Below are 22615 nucleotides of genomic sequence, written 5' to 3'. Positions count from 1 at the left end.
ATATATATATAATATTTCTTTTTTTTGACTCATTCAATGACAGTTTATACATTAGCCTTAAAGTTTTGTTTGTCTTTCTCAAAGAGATTGGTCCAAATGCTTGTTCTGCACCCCATGAATGTTTCAGTATATTTAATTCCAAAATTTAGAGAAGAAAACAGTTAGTGGCTACATAGTGGCCTCTCCTTTTAGTATTATTTTGCCCCATCTGCTTTAGTACATTTCTCTGCATACGATAATGAAAAGTGACATTCTGTAATTTTCTCTGTGCAATACGGTTTTTCTCAGAGATTGCTAGTTTATTTAGACTCGTCTCGGCCATAAGAGAAGGAGCCTGTGGATTCAGAGTAAAGAGTCAGTCAGCACTCCTGGGGTTTCACATGACGTCATTCTGAGGTTTCAGTGAAAGCTGGTCTCCCATTGACATGGGTGGAGCTCCAACACTCATTTATTTTTCCCCCTGTTTTTCTTTTCTGCCTTTTCTATCTCCATCTCAAAAATGTTCAATGTCTTTTTGGTGTCAAAGCCCATTGTTTGTGTGTTAAATTATCTGTGAACACGGGAGCTTTAATTAAAGGGTTTTGACTCATGTATGCGAGTCAGGTTTTGTTAGTAAACGGGGCGTCAGAATTATAGGTTATGCAACGGACTGCATGAAACAGAAATGGGGTTTCATTTACTCCCACAACTGTTCCTGAGAGCAGACTTATTAAAAAAAACTGCAAAACTGAAGCATTTGTTAGCATATGCATTTACTGTAGTCACAAAGCTCCACGCTATCTGATCACACAGTTCATTGGATGCATGATCACACTTTTACTGGGCAGCCCCAAATATAGCATCAGCCTGAAGCCTGAGCTCAGAGAGAGGAGGTATGAATAGAAGAGTCTCTGCAGACTCCAGCTCACACTGACGGGCAGCACTACGGCAAGCTATAGCCCGTTTGAAATGGTCTCTTCCTCTGGCTTTACTCTTCATAATAAACCTATATACAAGATCATGTCAATATTCCAGTCAGTATCATCCTGGAAAAACATTTCTTAATATTCAGCATTTGTCTGCATCTATTCTGCAAAATACAGTAAAAACTGTAATGTGAAATATTACCATCTAAAATAACTGGTTTCTATTTTAATATATTTAAAATGTAATTTATTCCTGTGATGGCAAAGCGGAATTTTCAGCAGCCATTACTCCAACCTTAAGTGTTACATGATCCTTCAGAAACCATTCTAATATGCTCAAGAAACATTTCCTATTATAATCATTGTTGAAAATAGCTGTGCTGCTTCATACTTTTGTGGAAACCATGATACATGTGTCCCAGGATTGTTTGTTGAATAGAAAGATCAAAAGAACAGCAGTTATTTGAAATAGAAATCATAAAAGGCTTTACTGTCACTGCTGAATAAAAGTATTAATTTCTTAACCTTACTGAACCCAAACCTTTTAACAGTAGTGTATCTTCATTTCCCTTGTGATGTCCTGGAGACCAAAAAAATGCTCTTTTAGATTTAGCACTATAATTTAATTTCTTTTAAATTGCCCTTTTGTGTTCCCAAACATTTGTTTGTAAAATCGATTATCTATGCCTAAATCAGTTTTAATAATCGTTAAGGTTATAACATTAGCGCCTAATATGACTTGATTGCTTGCCTTGTCTACCGGTGACACCACAATCCGAACAGTCAACTTCAACAGTAGTCAAATTCAGTTTGAATATTTCGTTATATCTAGTATCAAGCAACTTTTATTATAGATATAACAAGAATGGTTTCTAAAGTAAAAGTCAATATCTGTTGCTGCTCTCGACAATTACTCATGCATTGATAAATTCAAGCATCTTCACAGAACTGCCTTATGGTGCCATCTAGAGGGAAATAGTTGAAAACATGGCAGTAACCACTATATATTTTGATCATTTCGTTCATTAGTAGGTTCTTAAACTATTACAACTGGATTTTTCCCAGTCCTGTCCATATTTTGTCACAGAAATTATGAATAATATCCATATCTGACTGTTTATGGACCTCTCGTTGTGCACAGGGGCATTATCATGTTAGAACAGAAAAGGAAAAAAAATGTTTTTATGAGGTACAATAGTAGTACCTTACTCCCTTTAATTGTGAGGGTCCTGCCCCAGTGACAAGTTAAAGTCAAAATTTTTGCATGTTTTTCTGAAAGTGTTTGGTACTATAATTTTTGGTCTAAAAAGATTGTATGGCTGTACACTTGATTTTATGCGCTTGGTAGTAATGTGGGAAGCTGAGACCTGTTAGTTACAGTGAATTATCTAAATACCTTTGGCCATATAGTGTGCGTCACAGTGTTATTTTAATATTATTTATATACTTTTATATAATACTTTACTTATACTTATTATATACTTTTTTTCAGTTTTAATTGTAATTATAGTTTAAGTTCAGTAATTTTAGTAATTGTTTTGTCATTTTTATAGGTTTTTAATATTTCTATTTAGTTTGAAATTTATTTCACTTAAATTATTTCAGATAGTTGCCAAGGCAACATTTAAAATTTTTAAGTTTTATATTTTATTTCTGATTTATTTCAATTTTTTTTACTTATTATATACTTTTTTTCAGTTTTAATTGTAATTATAGTTTAAGTTCAGTAATTTTAGTAATTGTTTTGTCATTTTTATAGGTTTTTAATATTTCTATTTAGTTTGAAATTTATTTCACTTAAATTATTTCAGATAGTTGCCAAGGCAACATTAAACATTTTTAAGTTTTATATTTTATTTCTGATTTATTTCAATTTTTTTTAATGGTTTTAGTTAACAACAACAAATATGACAATAAATTAACTAGCAGTATTTTTGAGGTAATCAACAAATCAGATGAAGTTATCTTAAAGTGATAAGTGAATGAGATTTTTTATGACATTATTTTTCCAGTGCTGTTTGCAGCTTTATCCACAATTCATATGCATTATAATCCTACAGGCTTATCCTATAACAACTTTTTTTTGTCATTTTGTAATGTCTGAAGATCTTGATGTTCCATGCGTACTCATGCACACTGCTTCACAAGTGTGTTCCAGCAGCAGATGGCAGTATGGGAAACAGCCCGAGACTATGGAAAAGCAGTGCAGGCATGAGTGACATTTACCATGACGCAGAGCTCACTCGTTTTGGCACGGAAAGCAAGTTTATATTTAGCACCTATTTTTAAGCTGAAACATGACACATGTAGCCTAAATAATTCCGCTTCGAAATTCATACAATGCTTTTGTCCTGGTGTGCATAAAAGAATGGGGTTTCACAGAACGTATTGTTATAGTTCACCGAAGTTCTCCAACAGCAGTACAGTGTATGCATTACAAGGGTGAATTAGCAGCGCGGTAGGGATGCACATCATTAGTGGGTCATCAGTGGGCAATATTGACCCGTCATTGGGTGATGTAAGAAAGGCCACATCCACACACCATGTTCCGCATTAATGCAAAGTTATCTGATCTTTAATAACATTCTCAAAAAAGTTATACATTGTTAAATGGAACGTTATTTCCTGAAATGTTTTAGTTGGGCGTTTGTCTATCCTTTTCTAAATGTTACTAAGTTATCTGGTCTTTAATAATGTTCTCAAAATGTTAGCACAAGAACATTATTTATACATCATTCATGGAATCGTTCATTTTTTACTGAAACGTTTTAGTTGGATATTCATTCAATGTTTTTTCAACGTTAGTATTTGTTTTGGAATGTTCAGAGAACTTCAGAAGCACTATTTCTGCAGTATTTGCAAAATGTTTACATAACCAAGAAAAAAACCCACTTTTAATTACTGAATGGTTTAAATGTTAACATTCAGAAATAAAGGGAATGTTAGCAAAACGTTCTTAGAACATAGTTTTGCTTGCTGGGTGAACAAATAATCAAATAAATAACCAGTGATTCTCCGGAAGTTTGGCATTTTGAGTGATACATGGTAATTTTTTCTCATTCGTTGTGACAACAAACTTTCTTCAAAAAAGTTACATAATGAATCTCTAATCTCAAATCAATGTTTTATGTTCACCTCTTTATTTATGTGACTAGTAGCAGAGTAATAAGCAGCATAATTTGCATTACTTTTGTACATTATCAGTGAGTCAGTGAGTGTAAGTCATGCTTTTGAATGGAAGGTATTGCACTGTGTTAATGCACACTGCCAATTATAGCGCTGTCCTCTTTTTAGATGCGGACCTGAAGCACTCACATGCCTGGCTCCGTAATTAATCTGTCTGATTTTTTGGAAACATGCAGGGACTGTGCAGCTCCTGGCTCCCGTCCTTGGGATGGCAGCCTCTGGCTGTAGAGGATATGGGGGAGGGTGGCCGGGTACCTTGGATACATCAGACATCTGTGTCCTCTGTCCGTAGGGCAGCACCTTTCCGCTTCTCTTACTCATAACAAAGCGATGAAGTGGGCGGGCCCCTCACTCGCATGGCCATTGGGACATTAGACCTGGAAAAATACAGCACTTGTCCCCCAGCTTATTAGATGCTGTGTTTCATTACCTCCACATGAAATGGCCTTGGCCGGATGTCTCACAGCCCCATTCCTGTCTCTCTCATATCTTATGAATAATCCTCCAGAAAAAAGCGCCGCTTTTGGCACAGAGGTTAGAAGATGCCCTTGCAATTATTTATTTATTTGTTTGTTTGTTTATTATAGCATGTTATATTAGCCTATAATGTACTTTAAAAGAAGAGGGCAACTGCAAGGTCAAACATGATATGAGTTATAGAGAGTTGAGGCTTAAACCCATCCATAGGAAGTTAAAAAAATCTTTAGGAAAGCTGAAGCGTAACTAGCTGTGCTAGATATGCCAAAAGAAATGTGGGTTTCCTGAGATGTATGGAGTATTAGTGCCACTTAAATAAAATCAAGGAATCAATGATCTATGTATTAATTCAGAAATAAAAATCTAAATACATAAATTGACAAACAAAACATTCAAAAATGTTGATTTAATTAATGTTTAAAAATGTAGTTATTGTAACAAAATAAAATCTTGGATTAATAAATCACTTTACAAATAGAAAATTAAATATACATATAAATAAACATTATACATTTAATGTTTTAATTATTTAAAATTAAATATGTCTATTTGAAGTTGCTTTGACAACTATATAAATAAAGGTGACAACCTATTTAAAATGAATTATTTAAAATAATAAAGTAAAAAAAAAAGTTTAGTTAATAAAACTTTAACCGCTTAAAGTTTTACATTAAATAATACATTAAATGATTTTTAAAGAGTTGTAAACATGCCTATTTAAGTAAGTTACTTATTGAAAGTAATTTCTTATTAGCGTATTGATTCAAAAATAAAAATGAACATAAGAATACATTAAATGATTTTTAAAGAGTTGTAAACATGCCTATTTAAGTAAGTTACTTATTGAAAGTAATTTCTTATGTTCATTTTTATTTTTGAATCAATACGCTAATAAGTAATTATTTCATTTTATTTGTGGATCTCCTAGTCCTCTGTAGAAATGAACCTCATCAGATTGCTCTCTAAAAATAACCAATGGAAAATTGACTTTTGACCCACTGTATAATTCACACACTGCTTACAAGAACACACAAGCATTAGTGGATCCCTTTATCTACACTGTATATAAACAGTATTTCCACTCATGTCCATATGGGTGTGACTTAAACTTTTCATGAAACACTTTTGATGAAAAAACCTGAGCCTTTTCTTTCATAAAATTAGTTCCATTCATACAAACACAAGTGCTTTTCATTCCTATATTCCCTACAGTCTTTATTTGCAGGGCCATATGTGTTCATGTAAAATTCTACATTCATCTTTGAAAGGACATGTGCTGATATCTGAACTAAACAAGTCCAAATGACATTCCTTGAGGTCTATTCTCCAGTCCTGACCACAGTGTTACAGATTAAACCAGTCTATATAATGTGTTTCAACAAACTCACATGATGTGACTCAGCAAATATGTCACGCTTGACAACAATGGAAAGAACAGGATGTGACGCTCAGACGACAATTCAAATGAGACCTGCAAATCAGCATCTCTGTGACAAATTATTCACATTCCTCCACAAATGGAAAATTCCCACAGCATCCAGGAAGAGGTGTCTCACACCCCACACTTAACAACAGAGGTGCAATGCAGCAGATATTACAGGTTACTGCTATGAAGATTAAAAGGTTTGCCCTGGATATGAATGAGAGCCGCTCTGTCACGAGGCCGACGGGGCACATGGGAATTCTCAGGTGTCTTTGCTGTTTTCGGGGTGAGGTACGGTGGGGCGGTGCAGTGTCACCGCTTGGCGATGTGGCACTTCCTTCCCAGCCTGCCAGGTTATGTAAATGTGCAGTGCTGAGCTGAGCACTGTGCTATAGTTGGAACACCGGGCTCTATTTGTGGAAAATCAGCTGGGCGAACTGCTGGATCTGTGTCAGACTGTAAGATTGGCAGGTGAGGTGGGAGGACGGCTGCTTTTTTAGACAGGTGCTCGTGTGCATTAGGGACAGGCTGAGCTCTTTACCCTTCTGGGAGAGAAGCCTTACTTGAATATAGGCTTGAATATACGCGCACAACAAACAGTGTTGTCGGTTGACACAATCGCTTGTGACACGTTTCCAAGGTCACCTAGGATCTAAGAGTCAGTCGTAAGGGATTTTTGTTTGCTCATATTAAATAACAATGATTATTAAGGACAGAATTTTTGGAATTCAAAAGAAAAAAACTCTATATTGTGCACAGCATGACATGGGTGACCTAGTGGGCGCTGGGAAGTGAATGTGGGTCAATCACACCCAAATCACTGTCACATGCTTAACTAACTCATATCGCACCTCCAGCCATCAGGGCCATTACATAACCTGCTGTTGATTCCATGGTACTCTCAAAAACACTGTGCTGGTTCACTAATTGCCAGCATTGCAGTGATGCAACAACTCCAAGTTATAAAATGATCTTAGCATTTCGGAGCTGGACTCTAATTTCGAAACACATTCGTGTATGCTGTAAAATTTTATTCAGGATAGATCAATCGCTAAACTCGGTGGACTAGTGATGCAGTGGCGCACTTTAACTTCGCCTGGCATGGCACGTCAAGTTCAACACCTAGGTTTCCACGGCGTGTTGTCAGATTTTGTATTGGTTACATTCCTTTGTTGTCTGGGTTGTCTTGATTAGTGAACATTAAGCTTGAACATTCCCTGATAAAGAAATCAAGGCGAGAGGTTTGGGAGCATTTACGTTTGCTAACTCAAAACTGCTTTCAAACGGAGTTTGGCTGTTTTGAAACTCAGCTTGTCAAGGAGAGTGTGTTCCGTTGCATGAACAAGGCTAATCATATCTGTATGTAGGCCTTGGCCTTGGCCTTGCTTTTGGAAAGGGAGATAAATTCCTATCAAACTTTCATTGCTGGACAGGCCAGTTCACATGTACAGGACCAGAGTCCACCAGGCATGGTCAGTAGAGCATAAGTAGGGCAAATGTGATGATAAAACACCTGTACAGTACTGTACGGTAAACAGAACGGCAGACAACATGTTTAAGGGGTCAAACAATGTGAAACACTAGCAACCTCTACCCTAAAAAACTGCCAGTAACGACTCTGAATCACGTCATATTTAGTATGAGCCTGCAACCTTTGTAGTAACATAAAACCATAAAGATGCGAGGAATAATAAAATACTAGGGTCAATGACATGATGCTCATTCTTTATCTAATAATTTATTCAAAAATAGATTAAAAATGAAATTTATACATATGATGACTGGAATATACCATATATATATATATATATATATAAAATCATGAGACAATAATGGACTTAACGCTGCTTACATAATGCTTTTGGATAATGATTCATTTTTCTGTAAGTAGCATATCAAACCCCCTCGTTTTGGTTTTCTGTGAACTATAGGGACTAATACAGTTTGCCCTTGAATACTGTGGTTCAGCATTCCTCTTAATATTTTCTGTCCTGTGTGTAGTTCTGACCATGCGCTGTGCTATAGGTCTTGCTGTGTTTCATGGTAAGGGAGCCTGACAGAATGCTGAACAATTCAGTTGAATTAAAATCAGGTCACACTGTTAATTTCTTTAGCCGTGTCTTGATCATAAGCTCACATACTAAAACTATCATTTTAAAATGTGTTGGTGATTCATCACACCTCCCATTCCGAAGTATTTTCACTCTGAGTTCCCTGTTGTTAAAAAGATTTCCTGTAAATATTGTTTTAGCATGTAAAAGGGTGGAAAAACATGATAATGCAATGCGTGTTTGCTCTAAATGCTGATCACAATTGGTCCCGCTTTTCATGTTTTGATATTAAATTAATATGCTCATGACATATTTTGTTTTTACACTGTAAATTAATATGAGCTTGTTTAATCTCAATGTGTGTATCATTCAAACAACTAACAAAAAGCACTTCTCATCACATCCTGTGAGATCAGGAACCTGTAAAGTCCAGCCCTACCTGTCTGTTCTAGAACTCCTGCCGTCAGCTTGAGAAGTATGTACTCTGAGGTTAACAGCACATGATGTAAATATAGCTAGTGCCTTGTCACTGAGGTATTGCCTTTCTGGCTGTTGCAACTATTCAGTTTAGAACAACATTCAGGATGTGGCTCAGATCCCCACATATTCACTCATCTGAAAATGAAAGAGCTTTGTCTTTTGCCTGTTCTGTGATTGTTTGAATATTTATGGTGACGTGAAACAAACAAGAGATTTACATTTCGCTGAGCAGCAGACAGTTGTTGTGTTCAGGTTCCTGCCTTTGTGCAGCTCTATCACAAACCATTATTTTTGTTTAGCCAGCATTCATCATGACTGTCATTGCAGTCATGTGCGGTTATGTGACATGATGGCCTGTGCTGAGTCATGCTGCGTCTATCATGAGTGTGTAGGTGTGGTCCTTTCAGAAAATGGCCAAAAACTGACAGTTGTGTTCAGCCGTGTCACTTTGAACAACGTTCACAGTCCTGCTCGCAGGGAGGGGAACAGCTGCTGTGATTCAAGAGTGCGTATTTTACCCTCACCTACTTTTGCATGGTGAGCACTGGCTCTTTAAATTGCTGTTAAGTGTCATCTTGCACGCACTTGCCTGTGCTGAGTCATTGGGTTCAGGCTGGTTTTGTAACCTCCGCCCAGCAGGCCTTCTCATTGGCTTGAGTCTTCGCTCAGCCGCTTGTGTGGTTGGCTGCCAGGACCACTAATCAGTTCTCTTTTGCAAAAGGCAGCTCTTAAAGTTACAGTGGCTTTACTCTGATTCTACTGGGTGCTGTTTCACAGTAACAGGGTGGGGCCTGTCAAAAGTTGGGGTATCTTGATAAGTAAAACATTATATGAAATTAAACATTACAAATTATAAATCTTCTCTAGGGTGAGTTACAAAGAAAAAGCCTGACGCTGACAAATACTTATAAAAGGTTTAAATAAACAAGAACATACTTTAAATATTGAATGGCAGTTGATTAGACGAGTATTATGGATGGATAAATGCAAATTTGATGTGTTGGTGGGAACTGCTGGATCATATGGTGCTACAGTGCAAGGTGCTCAAAGTGCTACAGCAAACATGTGATAAAATGTCACCTGCATATTTTCACAAACTGACTACTAGAATGCACAACGTCTGCAAAACTGGCATGCCTGCAAGTTGAGAATTTGCTGATGAAAGTTTAAAGAATACAATATTTGGAAAAAAAGTTTTTTTTTTGTAACATTTGAAATGCATTTACCGGTACTGTAGTTTTTTCCCCCTTTAATGCAACTTCGGTGAATAAAATTACAATTTTAAAAATGATCATGTTTTAACATTGAAATAAATAAATAAAATGAAATCAAAACTATAACAATAATGACTGAATGTTTTTGGTTAGTGCTTTTTAACAGTGACATATAGTTTTTAAGTACATTTTAATAAAATGTTTTTTTATATATAAATAAAAAGTATAACAATAATATGTTAGCATATTGATGAATACTATTACTATTAAAAGCTATTTTTTATTTATTTATTTATTTTTAAATTATTGTTACTGTTACAATTACCATAGACAAGAAATTTTCATGGGAAAAGTAATGCCACATTTCTATTATTAAATTTTGTTTTATAAATTGATATTATATATTAAGAAAGGATGAAACAGGATCCTCTTCAGGAGGAGATCATTTACATAATATGTTCTCATCATGGAAGTGTATCGCTGTACTCATGCAGGAAGGCACTTGCCTGGGAGTGGGCCGATAGATTCCTGCAATCCATTTAAGGGCTGGATTAATGTGTTCTAGGAGAGACCGGTTCTGTGCACCAGGTATATTAACGCAATATTAACCATAAAAGTAACATAACATGTTCCCAAATTGTGTTTATGTTGTCACATGGGGACAAACTGAGTGGCATTTAATAAGTAAATTGAAGAGGTTTGTTTTACGTCCCATAACACTGTGATGTCTAATAGATAGGAACATGTCCAGACAGTGGGCCAGAGCTCTCATTAATGTATTTGACCTAATCAGGATGAGGGAGAGAAAGTGCCCTCCAGGACATACACCAGATATACTTAATGTCTGCAGTCCCTTAAGTAACAGGATGTAGAATGTCTCACAGATAGCACCTGAGATAAAGCACATTTGTATGACATTTAAATTTGGAATATTGTGACTAGGTGTAATGGCCTTTTTCCCAAAGCTGCTAACACTTTGTTTATATAAATAATCAATAGATTTTCAGGAAATGTTAACCATGTGGGAACAGGACAGGAAACTACTTTGCCAATGTGTTTATGTCACCATCTCCAACACAATATCTGACCAAAGAGTCTCCAATCAGATCTGAACGCATTAACTTCACTAAGTATTTCCTTCTTTTACTACAACTCTACTAGGTAACCTCTAAAATTATAGCTTACGGTGTTCAGTTAATAATTGTTGATAATGTATATTAATTTCTCAAATTAATTTATGTAAAATGAGTTGCTGGACTTGATCTCAGAGTTAGGCTGATGGTACTTGATACTGATTAACGTTTTGAGCAATTTTGCCAGGCAACTTTTTTTGAGCAATGCTGCTTGGGCACTTTCCCATTGAGGATGGGTAACAAATTTCTATCTGGATACTTTAGATTGGTCGTGGGCCCTGTGTCTCACCTGGTTGCCTGTTGACGGCAACATTGCCCAAAGTTGCCCGACAACATTGCTCAAAAAGTTGCCCCGTGTATCATCAGCCTTTGTGGTGTGGGAATGTGGAATAAAATGAGGCACTGCCCTTATAACAGTGACAGTTGGAATTTAGTCATGCGGGAAAAGACCCTCTCAAGCCCTCAGTTATGATGTATATGATAAAATGCATGCACTTATTAGTACTTTTTTGATCTGACTTTGCAGTACAAGAATTATGAATGGAATGGCATTTAAATTCTTGAGTTACTGCACATGAGGAAACAAAAATTTTTTTGGTTACACACAAGCAAGCATTTAAGTTTACTTGCTGTGATTATTTACTGAGGATACAGTGAAGTTATTGATGACGTTTTTGAGTTTCTGAAACCCATGTCTACAATAACACTAAATAATAATTATAATTATCCTCCTCCTGAATTCCATACAACACAATGTTGCTTATTTCTCCTCCATTATCCTATTTTTGTAGCCAAAAACAAAGGACGGCAAGGTCTAAAATTCTGATTGTAAAAGCCTGTATTTTTCTATGGTTTTCTCTCCATCAGAGGCAGGAATTTGCATTTTTGTTCAAAAATCCCTCTAGATTCAGCAAACCACCAATTAAGGTTTCCGTCCACAAAATGAGCAATAGCATAAATGGCAGTCTGCTTTAAATTTCACCAGAAACCTCAGGAATCATTTTGTCATCATCACAAATGAAATGCAGCATTTTTCCTTACTGAGTTTTTCACCCGACTACTGTTGTCAGTGTTGTCATCTTGAATTCATTCTGATTCATTCTATTTATTCTACTTTAATACCATTGTAGAAATTGGCATCGTGCCATGTTAAATAATTCCACAAATAAAGAAATAAAGGGGATATTCGGTAGTCATGTGACCTCAACATGGCGGCCACCAGAAGCAGACCCTCCATGTAAACTAAAACAGCTTTTATAATATAAATTTTCATCTTATGTGAGTTAACATCTTTTTAAACATAGGTTTATTCATTTCTTTTAGTAAAACCCTATTAATGAGTAAAGACTGAGTGTGGCTTTAACAAGACAAAAAAATAATGTGGACATGAATATGGACCTATTAAAAAGCATTTGCTCACAGCTTGAGTTATGTCTAAAAAACAAGAGTAAAACAATGTCTGTGGAAATTTTAAAGACATTACGCACGAGTCTGAATTGTATCAAAGTGAAGTAAGATTTAATAGGAGTCTGAAAACAGTTATCCAGTCCTGCTTACAGAGGTGCTCAGTCATTTGCTCATTAGAAGAGCCGTGAAACGCCAGTCGGAGAGAGATCGCGTCATTGGACAGTGTGCTTAACACCCGTCTGAGTCAGAGCATGGCATTGGTGTGCAGGCCTGACATTCATGATCGGCCATAAGTGGGAGTTACTTCTGGTCTTTGACGTTAGGGTTTGATTGGTCAGCTGTTGCTCTTGGCGTCACTGCGCTGCCAGCTGATCGGGAGGAGAAGCCGGTATGAGGGGAGTTGAAGCGGAGACTCAGGACGCAGCGATATGTGGGCTAGATTGTGAAATTTAGGACGTAAGACTAATGGTGTCGTGTTTAAGTGGAGTAATTATATTGTTAGTGATTTCTGTAACACTGTTGAGTTGTCTTGAGTAGGTTAGGATTAGATATTTTAGCTGAGTCGCGCTTTAGCTCTTTGATGTCAGGAGTGATTTGAGGTTAAGGTGTGGCTTTCAGCTAAAGGACGAATTACTTAAATTGTAGCAGAGTTTATATTTGATTCTTCGACGTTTAGCCTTTATTTACAGTCAGAGTGAGACATTAAAGTGGGTGAGAGATAGGCTACTGGAAATGGGATCGGGGCATGACCCAGGTCAGAATCGAACTTGAGTTCCCAATGAGCTTTTAAATGTCGTATGTGCGCTGCCTTGTGCGCCAGAACTGTGCCTGAACTGAATCATGAGGGTTTTAACGGTTTTCGCGAGGATTTGATACGCGTGTCACCGGGGGGATATTTAAATCCAGGAAGCGTTCGGTTACACAACGGAGGCCAATCGTTCGACATTCGTTCTAACTTTTCGGAAGTGCGTGAACCCACTTCAGAACGAATGGAATCTGTTACATTCCATTGGAAGAGATCGCGAGAGCGCTCGGTTCAGAGTTGAGCCGTACAGGGCGTGAGCCGTACGCTAGTAGACAGTCTGTAGGCAGAATGAGGGGGGAAAAAACCCCATTGCGAAAATAAAGGATGTTACGCCAGTTTTATGTGATATCTGGGAGTCGAACCGCTTTCCAGCGTGACATACGAATCGGTCGACGAGAGAAATCAAGAATTCTACCAGTGAAGTAAGTAGGTGTTGGACATTCCTCATTCAGAAGTTTTCGCTTAATGGTGTTTGTCGAAAAACTCAATATTGCACCGATATCGATTTGACGCTATTTAAGTCCGTCAGACTGAAGCGCTGAGAATGAACACTGTAGCCTATTAACACGGACAACTGATGTAACACGGGACGTTATACTGCTTTCGTTACATTAAACTCATCGCCTGACGTATTTCCTTCGTGATTTTTGTTTACTTTGCTTGTTTTTCATAGTTGCGTTATATTTATGCTCATTTTCAGCTTTCTTAAGAGGGCAAGGAATAGGCTTTGAAAGGATAATTAACATCAAATGAATATTTAGTCATTATTTACTCACCTTCATGATGTTTTAAACTTGTATGACCCGCATAAAAAGAGATATTACGCAGGACAGCCGTAGTCCCCATTCACTTTAATTGAATATAGAAAGAATGCAATCAAAGTGAATGGAGGCTAACCCTCATATTCCGCCTCACATTTTCTCGTTTTTATTTTATTTTATTTTATTTTATTTATTTATTTATTTTTTACAGAGGATAGAAAGTCATACAGGTTTGTAAAAATGTGAGTGTTATTAAAGGACAGATTTTTCATTTTTTTTTTGAGTTTAAGATAAAGCCTAAAACACGGAGTTTTTAGTCTACGTCTGTTTAAAAGATGAATAACAGGAGCAACAGGAGATTCTGCTATAGCCTGCGAGAGATGGCGAAGATCAAAATATTAGTTTGGGTAGCTGGATAGTAGTGTATAAAACATGGAGTTGGCCATGACACAACGCGTAGGCTATACATCGTCTCTGATTCCTGTGAGGCGAGAGCATGGCAAATTCCTCAAGACCCCACCCTGTACGGTGCGATACTGTATATACGAGTTTTGTCCTCTTTTTCCCTTTAGGTTACTTGTTTACTTTTTGTCTGTGTGTCTGCTTTATCTTACTTTTCCCTTTTCACACACAGCCTAACATCTGGAGTGGAGACCTCCGTTTCAACAGTATGGCATTGTGGATTTCTTCTTACGTCTGAATGGCGTCCGACTGCTGAAGGTAAGTTATGAAATATGACTGTTACAGAGGTGACTTTTACCGGTGGTGAGAGTGATGTGTCAGAACTGATATCAAATCATCTTTTCAGCTTTTACAATTTTATTATAAATTATATCTTGAATTAGTGGATGGGATTAAGCAATCAAGTGTTGACAAACATCCTTAACTAATGTTTATGCAACTGATTTAATGGGGTTCGTTGCTAATTGTTTTAAGTAAAATACAACATTTTAAATCATGACGTACCATATCGTTACCTACCAACCTTAGCAGAATTAATCTAATGAGTGAGGTTATGACATGTTAAAAACAGGTTTTCCTTTTAGTCATTTTTAATCTACACCACATGATTACCTGATTTAAAGATTTATTATTATTATTATTATTATTTTAAAGAAATCTGGCTTTTTAATGTTAGTTTAAGAACATTATTTCCTTGCTTGATGTTGCTTATGAACTTAGAGCTGATTATGAAATCTTATTGATTTACTGAGACTAGCAAAATTTTTTTCACATGACTGAATATGATATGCATATTTGTGTCAGGTTTTTAATACATTTGTTTAAATGCACTGAAACTACATTTAAGAAAAGGAGTTTTGCTCTCTTGTTTTTCTATTTTTTATAAATCTGTGTTTTATGAATAACTGTATTCAGAATTAATGTTTCTATTTAAATTCCAGAAGTTTAAGTGGTAAGTTGTTCTGTCTATGTACCTTATTTAGGGTAGATGCCATATTTAATATTTCCTGAAATGAAACGAGGCTATAAGGAGGTCCGTTTAATGTGTTGTTGTGTAGCTCAGTCTCGATCATTCAGCTGATGCAACTTTGTTTGTCTCTAGAACAAATGTGTCTGAAAAAATGTGTTATGAACTTGATGTATGACCTTAAAACAATATAGCCTATAATTTTTTTCCTTGCAGCCTTGTTTTCATTTGTGAAAAATTAAATGGCATCTACCCTGAATAAATTCAATATGTCTGAATAAATGAAGGGCTGTAAAATGACGTACATGTCATTTGTATACACTTTTAAATAAGCAAGTTCAGACTGAAGTAGCTCATTAAAGAAGCAGCACAGTGCAGTTTGTGGAAAAAAAGGAACATTTGTTATCCTACCCAGGATAATCACCATCCGTAGAACGGTTGGACATCTCAGATCAATGTGTACAGGTCTAATTTTCTTGCAATCTTTTCAATGCAATGAATTCAGTAAGATCAACTCTTATTTCCTGATTCAAGTGTCTGTGGAGCTAAAGGTGGGAGTGCGGGAGCCTTTTTTGCCGGAAAATATTTGTTTTGCGAACCCATTGTCTGGCCTTGCACTTGTGTTTGCTGCTAAATGAGTTTATTCTTCGTCCAAGCGTTGCTGGAAAGATACCGAATTATAACCGAGGAGTTTGAAACTCCCTTGTCAGTCTGTGCACTAAATGGAGAAATCACTAAGGAGGATGTTTGATTGCTATTCAAGGTATCTGCCGTTCAAATGCTTCTTCTGTCCACTTTTCTAAGTTCATATTTTTGCTTCCTCTTTAACGTTGGGCCCTCATGGAGTTTCATGAATAGATCTGTGTGGAGAAAAAACCATAGCATGGAGAAATGTCATATCATGGAGAGTTTTGGAACCACACCCTTAGCGTTACACATTTTCACTGTTCTGCAGGCCTCTTTGACATTTAGATTTTTTTTTTACACTCTCATTTGTGGAGGTTTGAGAGTTTTTAAGGGTTTTTTTCTGGAATCTTGGCATACATTCCACTGTTGCCTCCGTAATTGGTGCAGTATCGTGCCGCACAGACTGTGAGTGGGTTTTTTTTGCAGATGAAGCTCGGCTGTGACAGTGATTTGCCTGTTTGGCAGGTGGCTGTAGTTGTCTTGAGTGTGGGAGGGGAGGATCTCAGAAGAAGGTCTGCTGTTGTCTCAAGGACAGCGGAGCTTCCCGTCTGTGCAGCCCCACAGTCCTGTGGGACCAAATGCTGGACGCACAGGCGGGTTTGTGCAACGAGGTTTCAGGAAGTGAGCCTGCAGAGCTTCTGTCCACACTTTCATCCCCAGTAACGTTACGCAGTTAGATTCCTAGCAATACCTTTTCGCTGCCTTAGCGAGGGGATGATTCGGCACTGTCAGAGACTTGTAGACTTCTAGAGTGAGTTTGCTTCTGCTGTCTACCCTGAGGGACCTGTATAATCTCCCTTTGATTAAATGGGCTACAGGCTTTGTGCTCTTCGCCGCCATGTAAGTGACCCAGTTTGGGGTTTTGTGCTATTGTTCTTCATTGAATTTCTGTCCTCGACATACAAGGTGGCGCACACATACGATGACCCAAACTCTAAATAACGAGCTCATTCATTCTATACAGAGAAAAACGGGTTTGTTTAAAACCTGTTGACTTCACTTGTGGACTATTTCTCTGTCTCTTTCTCTCTTTTAAGGCAGTCAAGCTAGTTCACCTCAGCAGTACAGAGTGTGAGCTGGCCCAGCTCTGTGGGAGGGTGGAGTCAGTCCAGCGCGGCGTATCTCAGACAGCATGGAGGACCTCTGCAGACCGAATGGAATTTATACCATATGTACCAGGCATCCCAAGAATGCACGGCACAGAGACTTGACCAACGGAAAGAACTGCAGAAAGTGCAATGGAAAGGGTGAGAGACAGAGAGAGAGGGCGGGAGGGCAAGCTGCAGGAATGAACCTGTTGAGTATAATTCCATCAGTGTTTCCTAAGGAAATAATTAGTCCTTAGGTAAGTGCTAGATGGACTGTCGATTTCATATCTGTATATTTTAGCTATCTAACTGAAATATAAAACATTATGTAAATACAGTTCAGATGTTTGGAGTCAGTAAGATTTAAAAAAAATTTTTTTTTTTTTAAAGAAATTAAGACTTCTATTCAGCAAAGATGCATTAAATTGACAGTGAAGACATTCATAATGTTACAAAATAAATGCTTTTCTTTTAAATTTTCTGTTCATCAAAGAATCCTGAAAAAATTGTATTACGGTTTGCACAAAAATATTAAGCAACTGTTTTCAACATTGATAATAAGAAGTGTTTCTTGAGACCAAATCAGACTATTAGATTGATTTCTGAAGGTCCATGTGACACTAAAGATTGGAATTCTTACTGCTGAAAATTCAGCTTTACCATCACAGGAATTAATTACATTTTAAAATATATTATTAAAATTGTAATATTTCAATAATATGTTTGATCAACTGTGTGTAGCCTTGGTGAGCATAAGAGGCGTCTTTCATAAACATAAAAAAAAAATCTTACTAACCCCAAACTTTTGAATGGTAAAATGGAGAAATTTGAATGGAGGAGCAGGATATATGCGTGACGCCTGTGTCCCAGACGAGCCCTTGGTAAGTCTTCCTGTTTACCTCGTTGACTTCATTAACAAACGAACGTCATTGGAAAGCCCTTTGGGTACAGGTGCATATCTATGTAGCTTTGTGTAATTTTCAATCGCAGTACTACATACTCTCGCCATATCAGTTGCACTCAGTCAGTAAGTAATTTTGGCTGAGTCATTCGCCGTGTTGTGGAATCATCTTGGTGTAAATTTTTCATTATTTTACATGAATTTGAACGGAGACATTCCCATTCAGTCTGATTTACCCATGGCACAGTATTAAAAGCATAATTTGAGTCAAATCAAAGCTTTTGCTTCCTTTGCTGTGCTGGGAGAGGCAGCTGCCGCTCTGATCGCTGCTAACATTGATTCAGAGTTCTGCGGGTGGGGTGGGGTGAGAATAGGCAATGCTTTGTCATTACAAAAACCAACATTATGAAAGAAGCTTCATTTGAGTTACTGCTTATTCATGGTTTACCAGCTGCCATCAGCTTCCTTTTGCATGTGCTGCTAATACAGAATGTTCTTCTGTAGAATGTAGTCCAGTGTAACCACATCGGAGAGGAGCAGGGAGGAGGCCTGGACTTGCTAAAGCTATGTACTCATGCACACACGCGTACAAGCAGCAGGGCTGTAGAGCTCCTTAAGCAATGATATGCCAGATCTCACTCACTCCCCCTTTATTTTATTTTATTTTATTTATTTTTTATTTTTTTACTGAACCTAATTCATCAGGTTCACAGAACAGGGTTTAAATGGGTATTTGGCTGTGCCACAAGCTGTGTTTCACAAAATAACGAGAAGAAGCTGAAGCCTAGTTTTTAATCTTGGCCAGATGTTCTGCATTCTTTGGTGCTGCAATCTGCATTTCAGAGGAACGAGCTAAAGAAAGCACAATTACCTCCAAGTTCTAAACTTCCCTATTTTTCTCAAGGCAGTACCCTGCAGTATGTGGCAGTCATTGCAGTTCACATATGCATGTGTCTGTTATTTTAGTGTTGTATAAGTATGCTCCATTCATGCCAGCAAGTTGTGACCCCCTTTCTAACAGCAGTGTGAATATGTGTGGGATGTTCATCGCACTCCTAAAGGCTCTGACCACTTCCTCTGGCTACATGTGGGCTTCAGGATCTCTTGTTCGAGATTTACAGAAACCCCACCCCTCAGTCCTGATATTAGCAGGAGATTACATGAATTCCTGAAATGGCTTCGCCGCTTCTGCGTTGCCCCACAGTCATTTCCATTGTATAACCCAGCTGGAATTTCCTCTTTTATATCAAACTGTTTTGCCTGCATGTTTTTCTGTTTGTCAAGTGTCTGGAGGAAGCGGTTTAGAGCAGTACGTCTTGGATGTCAGAGGCACGAATAGCAGGCAGATCTTTCTGAGTCCTTGCACAACCGTCATCTTAAAGGGGTCATATGATGCGATTTCATTTTTTCCTTTCTCTTTAGAGTGTTACAAGCTCTTGGTGCATAAAGAAGATCTGTAAAGTTGCAAAGACTAAAGTCTCAAATCCAAAGAGATATTCTTTATAAAAGTTAAGAGTTAGCCACACCTACCTAAAGTTTTGTAAAAATCGACGCGTTTCAAAAAGGCGGGGCATAGAGGAGAAACAATAATGTACAGTATGTGGAAAATAATGTGTTTTTTTAACTTTAAACCGCATAAACACATTTCATTACACCAAATACACAAAATAATGTTCTTTTTAGCAGCATCATATGACCCCTTTAATTCTAGGGAAGCAGTGGCAGGGTGGGGCTGCTGGGATGCAAATGCACACTTAAATGTGCCACAGCCCTTTTCCTTTGGGGTTCTTCGGGTGCTTTCTCCTGGTCTTCCTGCATAAGATCAGGCTTTGGCTAGACATTTCAGATTAAGGCTAAGATTACCTTCCTTGAGCGCTTTAGACTTTCTGTGGCCATGACTTGGCCGTGACGTGAAGATTTGTGTTCATGAACTATATATAGACTTTTTTTGTGTCTTGCCCTTTACGCACAAGCACTTCCGTGCTCACTTCATCAATTTTGGGTTGGCAGGGCGAGCACGCTTGCACCAAGACAAAGTCTGGGAGCTGAGAGGAGGAACAGGATATATGCGTGACGTCTCTGTCCCGGACGAGCGCTTGGTAAGTCTTCCTGTTTACCTTGTTGACTTCACAAACAAATGAACGTCATTGGAAAGCCCTTTGGGTACAGGTGCATTTTCCTCTATAAAGGTTCATTCTGATCTCTTCCCCTTCCTGGTATCTGCCGGTTGTTTTAGTCTTTTCATCTGTGCATTAGTGAATGGCATCCATTTATCAATGTCTGCACTTCTCCATTTCTCACTGTTGCCTGCCCGCCGGTTGACTCATGCCGTGATTCATGGCAGAATTACTGGAGCCGCCTCAGCATTTGAAGCATCACTGTTGGAACGGTGATTGCCTGGCCTCTTCAAAGGGCTTGATGTAGGCAAAACGACGCACGATTAAGGATGGAGCCGAAAGTGGTCATTCCATTCTGTGCATATGTAAAGGCTGGTGAATAATGCACAAGACCTGCGTGACATGGAGGAGAATGTGTAATGGAGTGGACGGGATGGAATGGGATGAGCTCAGGCATCTGCCCTAAAGTCACATCATAACAGCTTTGGACACTCAGACATTAGGACCAGATGGAAACTCTGGAGTCCTCTCTTTCAGAAACTCTCGAGAAGTGGCTTCACATGGCAGACTTGGATCTGTTAAAATGTGGTTTGTGTTTGTGGAGGCATTTGTTTCAAAAGTTCTGCAGCCACTGACTTCCGGTTGTAAAGAAACGGCCATTTTTTCCCCCACATGCAGATGATCTGCTTGCATGCTGTGTCATGTGGCATTTCATAACTAAAATGGATTCTCATATCCCTCAGGGATTTAGCTGTTTCCTTCCAGATATTCTTACTGCATTCTGCCAGTTTATGGTTCCAACCTCGCATTTTTCACAGTATTCAATTCAATTCAAGTTTATTTGTATAGCGCTTTTCACAATACAGATCATTGCTAAGCAGCTGTACAATATATGTTTCTACAATATATTTAGTAGTAGCTTATCAGTGGTGACTATGTCAGTAAATGTACATATGGAAGAAATATACGGAAAAATCAATTAAAGACGTAATCAAACAGACTTTGAACACTATTAACAACAATTATATGTTGCAATCAAACTTGTAGCAAAATTTGGTAGTTCACCGTAGCAGAAAGACGAGAGACTTTCAACCGCTGGGTGTGGTTCTCTCTCTCTCCTCTCATTTTCTCTACTGTACTCCCTGTGAGAGCCCCTGCTTGACGGGACAAGCATGACAGGAATGTAACATCTCCACCATTGGCCTCGTCTCTGATGAATGGCGAGCTTGCACCTTTCAAAGCCGGTTTCCCTTAATAATCATTATCTTGACTCAGAAATGACCTTGCACTGCTTCTGTTCAGATAAATGCGGGATTTCACTTTAATTAAAGATCCCCCCTTCTTCACCCAGCCCATTTGGTCACTTCCTGATTATTCATCTGGAAGCTGAAGGGAATGACTAATGCATTGATTTTGGTAACAATTTATGTGGGCGTTGAAGAATGTAACGACTAATGGCTAAATCACGTAGGTGAACGTGTATCTGTTTAGACAGAGGGTGTTAATAGTGCTTGCTTTGAAAAATCTGACTTGTGACCTATTCCCACTGTCTTCCAGATGTTGGGCAAGCCCATTTGACCCTATACCACCATCTTTGCCAGCTGGATTGAAGTGCACCTTTGTCTTTAACCTGCTGTTCTAGCTGTTCAGTGTCTCCTGGTGATGTGAGCAAGCTGTCAGTCTTGGATGCCGTCGCTAGACAGCTGATGCAACAGTTTGGGTGCAGTAAGGAGCACTAGAAATGGAGGTATAACTGTGTTTTTTGCCACCACCTAACCTCCCATCTTGAGCCATCTGTTGGCTATTGATTAAAGGTGCAATAGGTGATTGTCTTCAGAAACATTTTTTGTTATGCTGGTTGAAAGGCTCTTCACATCCCGATAGCAATCATTAAGTTAAGTTGTCTAAATGTATTTGTCTGTATTTATATATTCTGTGGAAGGCGTAGGATCAAGAAATGTTTGTCCAATCAAAACGCTCGGTGCGAGCGTTTTAATTGGCTTTCCTACCTGTCTGTCAACGTATGTATTTGCATACCTCTGCGCACCCGGTTCACGCAGACAGAGTATGTCTTCAGCGCGTTCACGCACGCTGTGCAGACAGAGCGAGAATGGCAGACAAACATCAACAACCCGATCTTCCTTTCTGGTATTGTAGTACTTTTAAAGTTTTCTCACCGGTGAATGACACATGATGTAGCCCAGTGGTTAATCCAGTCCTCGCGCCAGCTTGTTAGAAGTGAGCTACATGCATGAACTGTGTCCCGATCGATATGATCCCTACACAGTGAAGGGGAAGTCGTGGCCTAATGGTTAGAGAGTCGGACTCGTAACCCAAAGGTTGCGGGTTTGAGTCTCGTACCGGCAGGGATTGTAGGTGGGGGAGTGAATGTACAGCGCTCTCTCCCACCTTCAATACCACGACTGAGGTGCCCTTGAGCAAGACACCGAACCCCCAACTGCTCCCCGGGCGCCGCAGCATAAATGGCTGCCCACTGCTCCGGGTGTGTGTTCACGGTGTGTGTGTGTGTTCACTGCTGTGTGTGTGCACT

The 22615-nt window shown here is 38.3% G+C and overlaps 1 protein-coding gene across 2 annotated transcripts in view; it reads left to right on the top strand.

Moving 5' to 3' along the window:
* The first annotated feature begins 12623 nt into the window (after positions 1-12623).
* Positions 12624-22615, top strand: part of LOC107744777 (aryl-hydrocarbon-interacting protein-like 1) — a 33765-nt gene continuing 23773 nt past the window's right edge. The window contains exons 1-2 of one of the 2 annotated variants that reach the window (XM_016558587.1): positions 12624-13503; positions 14477-14562. The gene's annotated coding sequence lies outside the window, so the exon portion shown is untranslated. The remainder of the gene's footprint in view (positions 13504-14476; positions 14563-22615) is intronic. The other variant, XM_016558588.1, reaches the window with a different exon arrangement.

The sequence above is a fragment of the Sinocyclocheilus rhinocerous genome, unplaced genomic scaffold (assembly GCF_001515625.1).
Source record: "Sinocyclocheilus rhinocerous isolate Xijiao unplaced genomic scaffold, SAMN03320098_v1.1 scaffold738, whole genome shotgun sequence".
Classification (NCBI taxonomy): Eukaryota; Metazoa; Chordata; class Actinopteri; order Cypriniformes; family Cyprinidae; genus Sinocyclocheilus; species Sinocyclocheilus rhinocerous.
Note: the sequence above shows the minus strand (reverse complement) of the source record. Positions and strands in the feature narration are given on the sequence as shown.